This window comes from Topomyia yanbarensis, chromosome 3 (assembly GCF_030247195.1).
Source record: "Topomyia yanbarensis strain Yona2022 chromosome 3, ASM3024719v1, whole genome shotgun sequence".
Classification (NCBI taxonomy): domain Eukaryota; kingdom Metazoa; phylum Arthropoda; class Insecta; order Diptera; family Culicidae; genus Topomyia; species Topomyia yanbarensis.
Window position 1 is genome coordinate 130,468,777 of NC_080672.1, and position 17,450 is coordinate 130,486,226.

General features: G+C 40.6%; 1 protein-coding gene and 1 pseudogene across 1 annotated transcript in view; one reads left to right on the forward strand and one right to left on the reverse strand.

Annotated features, from left to right (window-relative positions):
• The window catches only part of LOC131694099 (protein embryonic gonad-like), a 366,208-nt gene that overhangs the window by 186,482 nt on the left and 162,276 nt on the right, over positions 1 to 17,450 (forward strand). The gene's annotated exons all lie outside the window — the stretch shown is intronic.
• The window catches only part of LOC131687208 (zinc finger BED domain-containing protein 4-like), a 74,899-nt pseudogene that overhangs the window by 20,325 nt on the left and 37,124 nt on the right, over positions 1 to 17,450 (reverse strand).

Consider the following 17,450-nt stretch of genomic DNA (forward strand, 5'->3'; position numbering starts at 1 on the left):
GAATTGAAAAAGAAAGAAGCTAAGCAGGAGCAAAGATCATAAGGAAAGTTAGATCGTTTATCAGCGAGAAGACAATCCCATATCGTAACGTAAGAGATCGAATTACGAAGCCATGATCTCCTCCGGTGGAGTTCCGCAATATCACAAAGCTCTCGGTATCTAGCCAGTTCTGCGCTAAGTTGAATCTATAGTTGAATTATTGCACCACTAGGTGAAACGCTGGTTTGATCTCAAGTTTCCAAAACCAGGAGCTCTTTGCTTTGTATCAGCACTTCCTGTCGCTGTTTTATTTGGCCACCCAAGAGAAATTTATTAGTTTTCCAACAAATATCGTTTGACAACAGTTTTTAGGAACAGTTACAGATGCCCCCGCATGGGGATCGTCGGAGTCATACTCTTCCTGAGCCAAGAGAGCACATCGATTTGTTGTGGTGAGTGGCGTAGCTCTCTTTAGTATTGCTGCAATTTCTGCGGCTTTTAAGAGAATTTATTCTCATTATTTTCTCCGCACTTGCCACTCGTGGTCTTGTTGCTACAATGGCCTATTTGCCTTTATTTAATTGCAAAGCATGAGGCGCGGTACGAACCTTGTCGAAAAACACGTAAATAGACACGACAATCCCACCAAAGGTCACCGGATACGAGTTTGAAGGAACATACAATTTTGTCCTTGTCCATGAAACAACAAACTGCTTCACGCCACGCATGACCTAACCGAAACGGTGACAACACTGTCGATCTCAACTCCGTGAACCGACATGTAGATGCAGTAGTCTTTCATAAAAGACTTTTCGCCAGAAATGTTATTTAATTGCTTTAGACAGGAGATCACAATTCTGAGCATTTAGTTTTAGAAATCTGTTTCTGCTGAATATTTCTCCGTCAGTTCTTTCGAAATCTTTACAATACTTAGCGGATTATCTTTGATCCGAAAGAAGATCAGATTCCCGGTCCGATCAAGTTCAATGCGAATAAGTTTGAACGGAAAATTAAAATTTTGGATGAATTTTGTTCGACATCCATTTAACTCGCTGACAGCGATTGGTAGCTCTACTGGGTTACACCACTGCAAAGTGCTAATAGTAAAGCGGCGCAATCCTGCTTCAATTCTGTTAGTTGAAATGCTCGTATAAGAAAACCCAATTGCTGCTGAAGCTTCCAGAACAGACTGAAAAAGTGAAAGTACAGTGCCCGCAAACAGTATGGCGATTCTTATTACGAATCCAAAATTTCTAAACTTGTAAAACAAATTACAAACTAAACAACTCTCGTTACCCAAATCGCCTACCGTGTAAACTTTAGTGGGTGCCTGTTTAAGCAGTTTTTGATTTGTGACAATTTAGCGCTACACCTAATTCCTCTGGCTTCGTGCCTGTTTTCAAACTGCCATGAAATAAACTAATGTGAATTTCACACAACAAATGTTTAAAATTTGCAATAGATCATGCGCAGGTGGAGATTATTTCAAACCCTTCTCAATATCCACAAAACTAAATAATATTGAAATTTCTGTTAAAAGCTATGCCGGGCAATTTTTGCCTTTGCGGAAGCCAAATTGTGTATCTGACAGCAAACAATTTACTTCTGCTGAATTGTCGAGATGGAACAGGATCACGCTATCCTGCAAATAGAATAAAAACTACAAGGGGCAGCCCTATGGGGTTGCACGAACTGTAGACGTAGGACTATACTATTTAATGTAAAATATTTATTTTCTTAGTACTTAGTGTGTGGGAAAAAACACCCGGACCGGTGAAGAAAAATCAAATTTTAGGCATGTATAGAACAAGCTTTCTAGTTGCTTTCAAACAGATCCTAAAAGTTCAAACACCCATGGATAACCCCAAGTTTGTAGATGTGTTTCGATGCCACAGGATTGTAAAATGGTTAATATTACGTCATGAAAATTCAATTCTTCCGTGACAATTTTTTTGCCTGCAAAATGCCCTGTGTGTATGCAATGCTCATGATTTGTTGGGATATTAGCATTGATCGGAAAATGCTTTCCAACGCTGCGCATTGCATACATACAGGACATTTTGCAGGTCACCAGAAGCTGTTCATTTTACCACCGCCACATGTTCATTTTACCCACTCGCTATAAACATGTCTCATTTTCTGATATGTTTAGAAATCAAGAATCATGTTTGAAAAAATGTGTTTATGACGAAGTATTTTTACTAGATATGTACAAAACATGTCTAACAAGAAACATAAGGTGATTGTACCAACACATTCGCATACATACCTACCAAACATTGAACCCAAGCGTACAATGCAAAATGAGTCAACGCTGATGATGATGGGTAGAGCGAAAGAGACAACTAGTACCACCACGGCACTATTAGCGCATTTCACCAAAATTCCACGCGGCCTTTCCCGATTGAAAGGAACGGCCGCGCTTAGCCCATCTGTCATAATATCGTGATTTTGCATAGCGAAGGGCTGAATGAAAACACATTTTGTTCAAAAAACAGCCCTGCGTTATGCAACACTTTGTGCAGGTTGATTATACCAGTTGCAAGTGGGGCCAAATTCATCAAGTTCCGTGAAATTCCTTTTAAATTACAGAATTGATAAAATTGCTTAGATGAGCTAAACTAATTAATCAAATCCTGTTTTAAAAACTGTCCTCGCGTTTATACCGAAATGGGAAGCTTATTACTACCATTACATTACTTAATTTCAAGCGCAAACAGCAAATACATGTGCTAGTTAAACCAAAAATTTACTGGCAACATTACAGCGGCATTTAGGAAGCAGTTGGAGCGGTCGCCTGTTGGACGACACAGGGTAGCGTCCCTCCACAGCCAGTGTAACGGACTTCTAGCTCAGCTACACTGGCTGTAAAAAACAGAGCGCAGTGATCTGCTTCGCCAGCCGTTAAACAGGGCACTGAGCGTGTCTGGCCAAGTCCGTTCTTTAAATAGTCGATGATGACGTCATTCATAGAAGCGTTGCGCGCTAGGTACACCAATCTGTCGTACAGGGCTTGGGAAGCGCTATCTTCTGTGTGTTAATGCGCGATATTTTGACAAGGTTGTATATTATTTAATTTTTTAATGCTATGATATCAAAAATCTTTGGGTTTATCTATTGGAATCTATTCTTAGAAGTATTTCGGGGCGATTTGTGCAAAAAATTTGAAAATTTATCGTGAGATGGCTGAATTATATGCGTTTAAAATTGGACCACTTTTCGTTACATACCATTTTTGTAGAATTTGCAGAGTGCACCCCCATATCGAAAACAAAGACGTAGTCCTACGTCAAAATCAGAACATTGTTGGCTTTCATACACTTTTAAACAAAGTTTCGAATGAAGTTAGTTTAAGTTTTACTTATTATCACAAAGAGTAGCCAAAAAGGTAGAAGAATCCGTTTGAGCCCCAAAAACTTACATATTTGCTTTAATCTGTGTTGGTCGCATTTTTTTGAAATAGAAACCTGCAAGCCCATATTCTCCATCTGTCTAATGAACATCCAGTAGCTCTCTCAACCTTTTCTGGCACACCAATTAGTCAAACGAAGCCGGATGTTTTCAAGCATTAGTCAAAGCGTAAAGAACAACCACATCAAACAAAGAACCTTTTTCTGCTAGATGTTAATTTCCCACCTCTTTCATTCAACGCAGACCAAAAGCAAGCTGATTGATGGATAATTAACGAAAAGCAAACTGAGAAGCCCCTTTCCGCCTCATTCGCGCTCACGCTCACACTGTTTGTACACTGATGCGAGGCCCAATTCGAAGGTGTCGGATTGATTTCAAATCCATCATTTCGTGGTGTGAAACGGGCCGAGCGCTAAGCGGTGCAGACTTAAACGCGTGTTCAGGAGGCGAACGAAACTAACTACTTGGGCTGCGGGTCAGCATCTCATCACTTTCAAAAAATTGGTTGAGAGAAAAACATGACATCGGCATTGGCAGTGCCTTTCGTCGCCGTCAGTATGGTCGAATTGCAGTGAAGGTTCAATTTATATGATAATTTCTGTGGCGCCTTGTCGATGTAGATTAAAATTAATTGACATTTTGAATGAAGATGGAATCAATTAAAATGACTTTACTACCCAACGGCAATTAGTGCATTTTCGTGATATTCAAATATAGATATCACGAAGGGATTCCATATTTCCCCTAGTAGTCAAACCGTAATCTGATTATATGCAAGTTCAAACAATCGCGCTACTAATAAATTCAGTATAAACGAGATCGATTTTTCATCATTTAAATCATAATTCAAAGCGCATTTAGTCACAATCAGTAGGATTACCGACGAACCGGTAGGACTTCACACCGTACCCCAGGGATGTGTTTCGTAACTTTTACGAGTTAATTTCAGTTATGAAAAATGTGCCCAAAATGCTAATTCTTACTCGGCTTTGCGTACCACGTTCAACTTCTCGGTCGGCCACACCTCGGAATCGATCATCCGAGGTGTTCAGAAGACGATCCGAACCGATGTCCCGGCGTGTAGCAGGTCGTCATTGGCTTAAATTTATATGCATTCGGATGGCCATTTATTGCCATTAGTCTCGCAGATCGGACATTGACGATGGGCTCTGTTCAGGGTAAACAGTGTATTAATTCAGATTTCTATATCAACCAGCACACCAACATTAGCAGAAACGAGCGAGTTAGATCACGTATAGCGGTCACATTAGCCGCTGACAAACGGTTATTGGGCATTTCCTTGACTTCAAATGGGAAATTTTGGTTGGTTCATAATGCAGAGATAAATTATTTTTTGGACATTCGTGGTATCGATTGAAGCCTGCCTAGGCGAAACTTGCGACACAAGTGCTGTTCTGAATTATACATTCCCGATGGAGCGTCCCCCAGCAGATCTTAATGGTTATTCAAATTTTCTCGAATAGCTCCACGTACCGCACCGGCTGTGATGTGTGTGATACTTTCCAGAGGAAATTCCGATCGGCGCACAACAAGGGAAACAGTCTGCCTGTGAATGAAGTCACCAACCGGGTACACTAGACAGCGGCTATCGGCGCAAGATGAATGAGTCATTATGGCGCGTTGAATTTTAACGGATCTTTCCGAGAGCGCGAACTCCTACCGCGCGTGAGGGGAACCAGTTTCCGTGCCGGCCGTGATTCGGAATTCAATCGATAATTAGGTTATACACAGAGCTCTTCACGGAGACTGATGATGACCTGTGCAGCTTGAGAGCAACGTGGCGCTTTCGAGCAGTCGGTGTCATCCCGAACGACGAAATCGAACGAAGATCGGGCAGTAGCAGATCTACGCGCAGACGGAAGGATTGTTGGTAGCTGAGAGAGGAAAAAAATAATGCAACCTCCTGCTGTGGAGAATGTGCGGCTGATAATTTATTTGAAATCTGTCACAGCTCCAGCTGTGAGTGACGGCGATTGCCGTTGTATGCTCGGAGGGTTTTTCGATATGTAAGCTTGGACGGATAGCGTTTATTTGCGAATTTGTTGCCCTATCAAACACCATCTGTGGTATATTTCGCGAGAACCTTGGTAATGGTAATGATGTCTTTAGAGTACATATTTAAATGATTCAGTAGGAGCTATAGCCATATAATATTTTATCCTCACAGCTGGTACATTATGTGCAGACCAGCTTGTCGAAGATTAAAGAGAAATTAGAATGATAGGATTACAACCAATTTAAATTTTTTTTTAGCATTTTTGCTGAAAATTTGAAACTGAGCTGAATGCGTGATATTTACTAGCCTATAAGAGTTCCGTGATTGTTCAATATCGTTTTTGCTTGAAGCGAAACTGAATCCGGCACTAACTTCAACTGCTGTCAAAATTTGTATGTACTGATAGCGGTTGGGGTTGGAACCACAATAAGTTTTGGGGTCTAACAAAAGCAGTAGTTGATAATTTCGAATACATGCGAAATTTGGAGACAAGGCAATGTTTGAAATATTGCCGAATTTTGCGAAAATTTGCAGAGCAGGCTAGTGCAATTCCAATGAGTCTAATTTGGGATTATAAGCATTTCACCTAATCGAAAAACAATCTGGTTGAGACGCAATGCCAGATATTCCATTTACGTCGAAATATTTGTATCTAGGTATCCAGATCATGAACGCCAACGCATGATTTGTAAAACGAGTCAATCTACTTTTTCCAGCCGATCAAATCAAACGTAAACATTGCGCATACGAAAGAACCTCAGCAGCTTTTAGAAGAAATGCGCCCACTATTGCGCTTGTAGTGAATAATCATGCGAAGGCTTAAAACTGGCGATGACTAGTTTCATATCAAACATTTCATTGTTCCGAGCCGATATTATATGCCCAGATGAAAATAGAATCCCTGCAATCATCAATGAATTTAATAACTTAAAATAATTGATCATCATATATTTTCAAGTTTATATTTTAGTTTGGTCGAACTGCTGATTCTTTCATGTGTGCTGAATGCGAAAAGCTTGTTCTGATTGTGTATCGGAATAAAAATATGGCAATGATGTGTATCACCGTATTTTTGAATAACCTATTATGACACTAGGCATATCCTAAGGTTTGAGTTAGTGCATTAATCATAAATGGATTCTCCAGCTAATATAGAGGTATGTATCAGTAAAATGTTTAGTATAGTTATAGCGAAATAACGAGATATGAGGAGCCCCTGAGGGGGCGGGCATAGCGTAGTTGGTAAATCAATTGCCATGTACTCAGCTCGTATGGGTTCGTTTCCCAACCCCACACATAGGATTTGAGGTTTTTCTAAACAGAGGTGAATGACCCTAAGATTAAAACCTCTATCATCAAAATAAAAAAAAGAATATTTCCCCGCCTTGTAAATAAGTCTCTACGCGCAATGGTTAGTCCCTCAAAAACGATCTGCTGGCGTGCATTAAAATTCGTTCTATTTTTTTTTCGTTTATATGACACGGGACATAGCGGTAGCTTAACGGAGCCGTGGATCTTTCATGTGTTTACAAGTGTGTAAAAAATTAAAATAAAAACAAATATTATTGATTATCCATTGGATCTCGTGCGCACAACTTTTCATTTCGGAGACCTTCGCCTACTGCGTCATGGGGACCATTTAATTCTCTCCTGTCCTTCACATCAAGGCCATCATCGTTAAAAGTGCCTTGCTGCTCGCGATCAGATGTCCATTCCTGCTTCTTGCACTTACGGGTGACCAACGTGAAACCGTCGTCATTGTTATTATATTATTCACCGATGTTGCTTAGAGTGGTTTTTGAAGTACTGGATGCTGCTTTGGGAGTTGTCAATATGGACTGAAAAGCTGCCACAAATTTGGCAACCATTTGCGGTTCAGGTATTGGTATTGAAAACTCTTTTTTGGGTTGGTTTACCGTTGATGAGTTGGCAATCGGTAGATATGCATTCTCCTCTGTATCTTCCGCGCAAGGTTGTCCGTGGTGCGCTGTCTGATTATAATACTTGCACGTAGGAGTTTGCCCGTCACGGGAGCATAACGTAGTTTGGTTAATAGTAGCTTCGTGGGTTTTGAGTTTTATGGTCAACTGGGAGGGGATAGGTCTTTCGATCCGCGTTCTCACCACAAGAACACCGTTAGGTGTACCCGGGAAGAAATTTCTCCACGTATCAGGTGTAATGGATTCTACTTCTCCGTATTGCGACATGTATTTTGCAATTAGATCAGGAGGGGTACGTGGTGATAGGTCATGTACACCCAAAACGTACCCGGTAAGATTCGCTTACATTAATGCAATAAATACGAGCGAAAATTGCTAGCGTTCTGGTAATGTGCAAAAATTGCAAGAAGCTTTCTTGCATACAATTCAAGAAACAGAAAATGCGAATTTTGCCTATGTATTAGCGATGTATGTGTATTGGTGACCAATATGAGTTAGAAAAAAGACTGTTGGCATTGAAAAATGAACCCCGCACAAACAGATCGCTAAGCAATTCTTTATCTACCCAACCATACTATCAGATAGTAATAAGTGGATAAAAATCATATATAAACTATTGGATGATTTCACGATTAATGAAAAAAGTAAAACACGCAGCCAGATTTGAACTCACGTCCTTGCGCATCATAGCGCTAACTATAAGCACTGATATGTCCTTACACATGAGAACAGCACGTTAAAACTCGTACAATCGTCACATCCGCAATTTGATGCTGTCTCGTGTGCAATGAATAAATCTCAAAACTGCGTTTGATGATGTTGGTGAGGAATGAATAAAAAGTAGACAGAAAATAAAAACTCGCCGTGCGTTGCTATACCAACCAGCATAGGCACGTGAATGTGGTGGTAATCCTTTGACAGTGTGTTGAAGAAACGTATGTACGTATAGAGAGAGAGATGAAGTGATTTTATATGCTTGCAACAATTGCAAGCGGCTTTAACTGCAAAATTGCAAGCGATGCTAACATTATTTGCAAGTGATTGTCGCTTGCAATTATTGCAAGAGATTTTTGTTTTGGGTTGATCTTTACATCTACATAGTCTTTTTCTATATACACGGGAACCTTAATTCCAACTTTATCACTTTCAGCCACGTGCTTCAAGTTGTTCTGAAAAACGAAACGTTCGGCTTGGGCCAACGTGTTGAATGATTTGAGTACTACATTGCGAAGATGATGATACTGTAGATACATAACCTCCTTGAGCCTAAGCTGCATCATCACCTTCAGCAGGTATTCCACTTCACGAAAACTTAATCTTATTGAACAGAATGAAAAACCAACGACCACTGTGTTGGGTCAGAGCAGAGTTTTTTCGTCGACTTTACTGCCCATGATCGCATATCAGTCCCATAAAGATAGGAAATCGCATAGAAACGGGACAACTATGCAATCATGGGTAGTTTACTCATGATGGCAAGAATAAATTAAGTTTCCTTTGTTCTCGAGACAATGCACACTAGATCGAGAGGTTGCTAGTTGTTGTTCACTTGGTTCTATTGTACGTCTGACTTGGGAAGAAGTAGAAAGTAGACTGTGAATTCGTTTTATTGTTTTTACTGCCGGCTAAAAGATATATTCATGTTTTGCGATGCGCTAAAACATTGAACCGAGTGAAATAAATGAATTTTATTGGCTACGCATCGCTCGATCGAGATAGAAGTGTTTTGTTTTCGGTCCGTGAGAAAAAGAACAGTACTAATCCGCGTTCAAGGTTATCTTGCCATTCTCTGCCTCTTCGAGGTTTGGACTTTTATTTTCTCTTGTGCGTGTGTTAACCGTTAGGCCGCATTCCTCAACCTTTTGTTCGCAAAGTGAGGATTGAACAATAACTAGCTATATAAGCTGGACTGGTGCGTCGTGGGAAACGAGTATGCAGATAAGTGAAATACACCTTTTTGATACATGTACGGTTTTTTACCGTCTGCGCGGGGGCAAACACCGTGCGTTGACGGTGTCGATGGCTCGCACCCCGGACGGCCAAATGGAGGTCGAATCGACTCCCAAGGCTCTCCCCCGTCCCAAACAATATCCAGAGCTCTCGACCGGTCCCTTTGTGGTCTTCTTTCGGCCCAAAACAAAATCGCTGAATCTGTTACAGATTTCGAAAGACCTGACGAAAAAGTTCTCGGCTGTGACCGAAATAAAAAAGGTCCGCTCAGAGAGGCTCAGGGTCGTGTTGACTAACTCAAAGCAGGCAAACGATATTGCTTGCTGCGAGTACTTTACGAAACACTATCACGTGTGTATTCCAGCTGTAAAAGTACAGTCTGAAGGCGTTGTCACCGATGAGAGTTTGACATGCGAGGATCTGCTGCAGTACGGGGTTAGCCGTTTTAGAGACCCCTTACTTCAACTAGTGAAAATACTTGAGTGCAAGCGTTTGCACTCAGTAGTAGTTGCGGGGGATGGTTGAAAAACGTACTCCCAATCAAACTCTTATCGGGTGACCTTCGCTGGTACCGCTTTGACAAATTACGTCCTCTTGCATAAGATTCGTCGGCCTGTGCGTCTGTTTGTACCGCGGGTAATGAATCGCACAAAGTGTAAACAATTGGGTCCGCTGTGGAAAATGCGGTGAGAATCATCTGGATGATTCGTGTAGTAAGAATGATGAAAATTGTCCTTACTGTGCAGAGAATCTACATGATATCTCGGCATGTCCCGCGTACAAACTACGCGGGGCTAAACTGAAACGTTCCCTTGCGGGACGATCCGAACGTTCTTTCGCAGAAATGCTAAAGAAAGCTACGCCACCATCCTGAACAAACATCTATTCTCACTTGCCTCCTAACGAGGGCGAGGCTGATGACCCACAAGAGGAAACATCTACTAGGGCGCCTAGAAGTTATAGGAAGAGGAGGAACATTTCCTCTCCTAAAGTTCCTTGTAAAGGCCAGAAGGTATCCCTTGACGGAGCTCCGAAAGTCACATCTATTGGAAGTGTTGCAACCAAACCGAAGCAAGTAGTTCCTGGTCTCGGAGGATTAAGCTCAGAGAAGGAGTTTCCATCACTTCCAGGAACATCGAAAATCCCAAGTGTTCCTTTGTTTCAGTTCGAGAATAATCACAGCACTGGAATTCTCAAACTCTCGGACATAGTGGACTGGATAATAGAAACTTTCAGTATAACTGATCCTATTAAAAGTATTATGTTAGTTTTTCTCTCTACAGTAAGAACATTTTTGAAGCAGTTGACTGTTTCAGCGATTGTATCCTTCGATGGCTAACTCATCGAACGAGGTCACGGATTTGATCACTGTGCTACAGTGGAATTGCAGAAGTGTCATCCCGAAAATCGATTCCTTCAAAATTTTAATAAATAATTTGAATTGTGATGCATTTGCATTATGTGAAACTTGGTTAACTTCCGATATAGATCTCAACTTCCACGGTTTTAATATTATTCGCCTGGATCGAGACACCCCCTATGGAGGAATGCTTTTGGGGATCAAAAAGTGCTATTCCTTCTACAGAATTAACCTCCCCTCGATAACAGGTATTGAAGTTGTCGCTTGTAAAGTAACAACCAAAGGCAAAGACCTTTGCATAGCTTCTATATATATATATATATATATATATATATATATATATATATATATATATATATATATATATATATATATATATATATATATATATATATATATATATATATGTATATATATATAAATATATATATATATATATATATATATATATATATATATATATATATATATATATATATATATATATATATATATATATATATACACAGGTATTTAACGGCTTTCTCAGTCTTAATACTTTAGGCAAACGATTTGATTTTAGATTGCCCGACGTTTCGGCCATTTTTGGTGGCCTTTTTCAAGGGAAAACTGTATTTTAGATATAGAGAGGTGAAAGTTACAATGGGATACAAAAAACATGGACTTTTAACATTAATATACACATAAACGTTTAACTCACTCTAGTCTTGTCGTTTTTGTCGGAGTCGTTTATTACCAACGGTGGGAGGTTCGGTGGTTTTGCGTGGTTCCATGTACTGGATATTGTGGGGATTTTTCACGATAAACATTCGTTAGCACTTTTGGTCACGGAGCTCGATGTTATCATCAACCGGTTTTGCAACGTCTGGTTTAAAGATGGTAACCCGATGGTATCTATCCATCGTGACCCAAAAGTGTGCCATCACTTGTATCTGATATGGTTGTATTATTGCGGTGAGTGTAGGTTGTTTTGAGTGAGTGCAAAATTCCTGCGTAGGTTGCGTTGAGTCCATCCACATCGGTGCGATGATTTACAGTGTTAGCTGTGTTCGTGATATGGCACATTTCTAATATTGGGAGCGCCATCGACCGATAGGTTCTGTCAATGATTTCTACTTTGCTGAGATCGAACGTATGATTGTGTTGTACCATGTGCTCGATGAGAGCAGTTTTCTCTCTGAGACTGATCATCTGTTCATCGTTGTTGTTTACTCCATCTGCTTTTAATTTTTGGTATTGGTTTATGTTGGTTTTGTGACCATATAGTCTGGTTTTGAGCTGGTTGCGTGTCATGCCCAAATATTTCATTCTACAGTCCTCACATGTTAGGCTGTAAATGATGTTGGATTGTAGTAGCGGGTCCACTGGATCTTTGATGTTGTTTAGTAGGTTGGCTGTTGTATTAATTGGCTTGGGTGTTATTTTTATGTTGGGGTAGTCTGTTTTAAGTATTTTTGTTATGGATGTGCTGAGTATCGGCACATGAGGCAGAGACCTATGTACCTGTTCGAGCAGTGTAGTTGCTGTGCTGCGATTGTTGGATGACGTATTTCCACTGTAGGTATTTATCGGGGATGGGTCTAATGTGGAAACAACAGTGTGCGAGGTTTTGGAACGTTGAATTAGCCTGTTTATAAGTGTTGCGGGGTAATTGTTTTTGCGAAGATGTTGGAAAATTGTTTGCTGTACATTTTTAGTTTTATCCGTAGTGAGACGAGACACCCTTTTAATAAAGTTTTCGGCTACGTTCATTTTCATTGAAAGTGGGTGGAATGAATGGTAGTTTAGAAGCCTGCCTGATGCTATTGGTTTTGCGTACCATTGAGTAGAGAGTGTTTGGTCCGAATTGCGAATTACCATTGTATCCAGGAACGGTAGTTTGTTATCTGTTTCTTCTTCTTTTGTAAACTGTAGGTGTGGGTTGTATGCGTTGAAAATGTCGAGGGTTAGTCCTATTTTGTCTTTAGGAAGGGCCATGAATAGGTCGTCCACGTATTTACGGATAACGGGGATCGGGAATGGTAGCAATTTGACAGATGTTTGTAATAAATTCTCCATGACGATATCAGCTAAGATGGGAGATAGGGGGCTACCCATATATATATATATATATATATATATATATATATATATATATATATATATATATATATATATATATATATATATATATATATATATATATATATATATATATATATATATATATATATATATATATATATATATATATATATCCCCAACACCGCGATTGGGCATCGCCGGCTACATGACATCATAGAATCCCATCATAGACCTCACACGAAATATCGATTGGAAGAGCTATACTGCCGCGATACCCGACAACATCGAATCTACTCAAGAACTTCCTCCAGAGGAATAGTACAGCTTTTTGGCTGGCTTGATTCTCGACATTGCGATTCAAGCTCAGACTAAGCCAGTACCCGGCGCGAACATACAAAAATGTTCTCCCAATCCCTGATGGGATAAAGAGTGCTCAGACGTGTACGCGGAGAAGGCCGCTGCGTATAAGACCTTCCGGAACGACGGGTTACCCGCTAGTTTTCGACAGTACGCGACGTTAGACAAGCGAATGAAGAGTTCGATAAAGCCAAGAAACGTGGTTATTGGCGCCGGTTCGTCGACGGGTTAACGAGAGAAACATCGATGAGCACTCTTTGGGGAACAACACGACGTATGCGAAACCGAAACAGTACTAATGAGAGCGTGGAATATTCAAACCGTTGGATATTCGATTTCGCCAAGAAGGTTTGTCCGGATTCCGCCCCGGCACAGAAGATCTACTGCGCCGCGTCCCTCACAATAACGCGAACAAAACACCTTTTTCGATAGTGGTTTTCTCACTTGCTCTCTTGTCGTGTAACAATAAAGCTCCAGGGCCAGTCAGAATCAAATTCAACTTGTTGAAGAATCTGCCAGACTGCCAAGAGACGCTTGTTGAACTTATTTAATAAGTTTCTTGAGGCTAACATTGTCCCACACGATTGGAGGCAAGTGAAGGTCATCGCCATCCAAAAACCAGGAAAACCAGCCTCCGACCACAATTCGTATCGACCGATCGCAATGCTATCCTGTATCCGGAAGTTGTTCGAGAAAATGATCCTATCTCGCCTCGACAATTGGGTCGAAGCAAATGGCTTACTGTTAGATACACAATTTGGCTTTCGCAAAGGCAAAGGGACGAACGATTGTCTTGCGTTGCTCTCAACCGAAATTCAAATGGCCTATGCTAACAAAGAGTAGATGGCATCAGTGTTCCTAGATATCAAGGGGGCTTTTGATTCAGTTTCGATCAACATTCTTTCAGAGAAGCTGCACCAGCATCTTTCAGCGACTTTACACAATTTTTTACTAAACCTGTTGTCGGAAAAGCACATGCATTTTTCGCATGGTGATTTATCGACATCACGATGTAGCTACATGGACCTTCCCCAGGGCTCATGTCTAAGCCCCCTGTTATACAATTTCTACGTCAACGACATTGACGAATGTCTTGACAATTCCTGCACGTTAAGGCAACTTGCAGACGATGGCGTGGATTCTGTAACGGGACCCAAAGCTGTCGATCTACAAGGACCATTACAGAATACCTTGGACAATTTGTCTGCTTGGGCTATTAAGCTGGGTATCGAATTCTGCACGGAGAAAACTGAGATAGTTGTATTTTCTAGGAAGCGTGAACTACAGCTTCTATTAATGGGTCAAACCATCGCTCAGGTTTTCACAGTAAAATATCTAGGGGTCTGGTTCGACTAGAAAGGTACTTGGGGATGCCATATTCGGTATCTGAAACAGAAATGCCAACAAAGGATCAACTTTCTTCGTAAAATAACCGGAACATGGTGGGGTGTCCACTAGAGTGACCAGAAAAATGATAATTTTTTGAAAACTCAGTCGGCCTGATTTCAATCCAAGTCCTACCAGGAGTACTTGCTCCAAATTTGAAGCAAATCGGACAAGTCCAGCTACCGGACCAACGTGCCTGAAGTTTGTATGAGATTGTTCGACAATTTACATGGAGAAAACCCACTAACTCGCATTTTCGTCGTCAGGTGGCACTGTATGCATCGTATTATCACTATAAGTGAAAATAAGAAAGATAATTTAATTGCCTACAACTTTGTCGAAAACTGCTAGTGAATCCGGCTTTGTTAAAAGAAGTTATTAAACATTTAACGTAGTAATGCCTGAGTCAGTTTTGCAGGTGGCCTAGGAGTGCATGGTTGTGTATCGGTACTCGATTCCCACCAACTATGCATTTTTGTGAGATAATGGTTAGATTAAGCTGAATAGTATGTTCAGAATAATTATAGTACACAATACGAGTTATGTTTTGGTTTGAAAATTTTAGTTCCGCCTGTGACCGCATAGAGGGCGCCAACACTAACTTTTCATAGAAGTGAGATAGAATATCGAGATGTTCGGAAGAATTATTTAAAAATGCTTGTTCTACAACTTTGTAGAAGATACCTTATCTCTATCTCTTTCCGTTGAACAGTTAGTGTTGGCGCCCTCTATGTGGTAAAATGTGGAACTAAAATTTTCTAACCAAAACATGACTCGTATTACTTACTGTAAATCTTCTGAACATACTATTGACCTAAACCTAACCATTATTTCACAAAAATGTTTAGTTCGTGCGAATCAAGTACTGATACACAATCATGCGCTGCTAGGCCCCATGCAAAACTGCCTCAGACATCACTTCGTTAACAGTTATGTGCCCAGCAAAAAAAACACCTTTAACAGGCCAACGTGGGTACCCGGGTACCCACAATTTGAAATGCTCATAACTATGGCTTCCTTTAACCGATTTGGACACTTTTGGATGTTTTGGATTCAGAAACTCGTTCACTTTTTGATTCTTTGAAGTTGAACCGGATGAATGGATCTGGTTCTTGGTAATCCGGATTTTCCGTGGTAATGTTCCATTACTAGGGTATGATTTGTACATTTTAATAATGTCCTAGCAATATTAGTATCAAAACTCTTCAAATTGTCTCGGAAGTCTGTTATTTATTGTTACGGGACCCTATGGCAATTTAAAAAATGGAATTGGAATGGAATGGCCACTCACGGCCCCACGGGAACCTGCTCCGGAATGTCCGTTCCGGGGTCAAATCACCAAATGGTTCCAAAACCACGAGATACAGCCTACTGATACAATTCCAAGAATTTTGATACCCATATTGCTAGTATTGCATTGAAGTTCACAAATAGTATCCCAGTACTGGAACCTGCTTCCGGAAATCCGGATTCCCGGAAACCGAATGAAGTAACCCGATTTATTTTTACCACGACTAAAAGCGGATGAGTTCCTGAATCCAAAACATCCAAAAGCATCAAAATCGGTTGGAAATTACCTGAGTTATTGGTATTTCAGTTTTGTGGGTACCCGGGTACCCACGTCGGCCTGTTACGTAGTAAGGAGCCCCTCCTAACTCCCTCCCTTGCTATATCAACAATATTATTAACCCAAAAGCTTGACTTAGTGAAGTTCTAAGATGTCGCAAAGTTTCGATTTCCAGCTATGGATAAAAAATGGGAATTTTATTAATTGAAACCTAAAAAGGTACCCGGGTACCGCGTCGGATACACAACGGTTAAAAGTTTAATAACTTCTTTTAACGAAGCCGGATTCACTAGAAGTATTCGACAAAGTTGTAGGTAAATATATTATATTTCTTATTTTCACTTACAGTGATGATCCGATGCATACAGTGCCACCTAGCGGCGAAAATGTGATTTGGAGGGTTTTCTCCATGTAAATTGTCGAAAAATTCCATACAAAATTCAGACACGTTGGTCCGGTAGCTAGACTTGCCCGATTTGCTTCAAATTTGAAGCCAGTATTTCTAGTGGGACTAGGAATCGACTCAGGCATGGGCCGATAGGGGTCATTTTTTCATGTCACTCTAGTGCCCACCCAGGAGACCTAATTAGGTTGTATCAAAGAACGATACTGTCGGTAATGTAATACGGATGCTTCTGCTTTCGATCCGCGGCGAACATACATTTCATCAAACTCGAAAGAATTCAGTATCGTTGTTTGCGTATCGCCTTAGGGTGCATGCAGTCGACCCATACGATGAGTCTCGAAGTCCTGTCGGGCGTTCTCCCGCTGAAAAATCGATTTTAAGAACTCTCATATCGATTGCTCATTCGATGCGATATCTTGAACCCGGTGGTGATTGAAAATTTCGAAAGGCTTGTTGAGCTCAATTCTCAGACCCGTTTTATGACCCTGTACTTTGATTACATGGCGCAAAATATTAATCCTACTTCTTACAATCCCAACCGTGTGCATTTCATAAATACTTCTGAATCTACTGTTTTCTTCGACACATCCATGAAAGACGAGATTAGTGGAATTCCAGACCACATACGCTCACAAGTGGTTCCAAAAAAATGTATAATAAATTCCGAGAAGTCGACTGTTCTAAGATGTTTTATATTGACGGATCAAACCTCGAAGGGTCCACTGGCTTCGTTATTTTCAATCAAAAGTTCACCGCCTCCTACAAACTCAGTGATACCGCTTCAGTTTACGCCGCAGAACTAGCTGCAATTGAGTTGAAGTTTGATGAACCAACACTGCATCGATGTTTCTCGAAATCCTCAAAATAATTGTACTAATAAAATCCTGTCATTATTGTATGATTCGAAAGCTAGGAAAAGTCTTGGGGTGTCGGGCTTACTCGTGGTTTCGTGCTTACCACCAGCTCCCCTAGTTAAAAATCTAAAGCTCTATTGTCAATGAGCGGTCTCTACT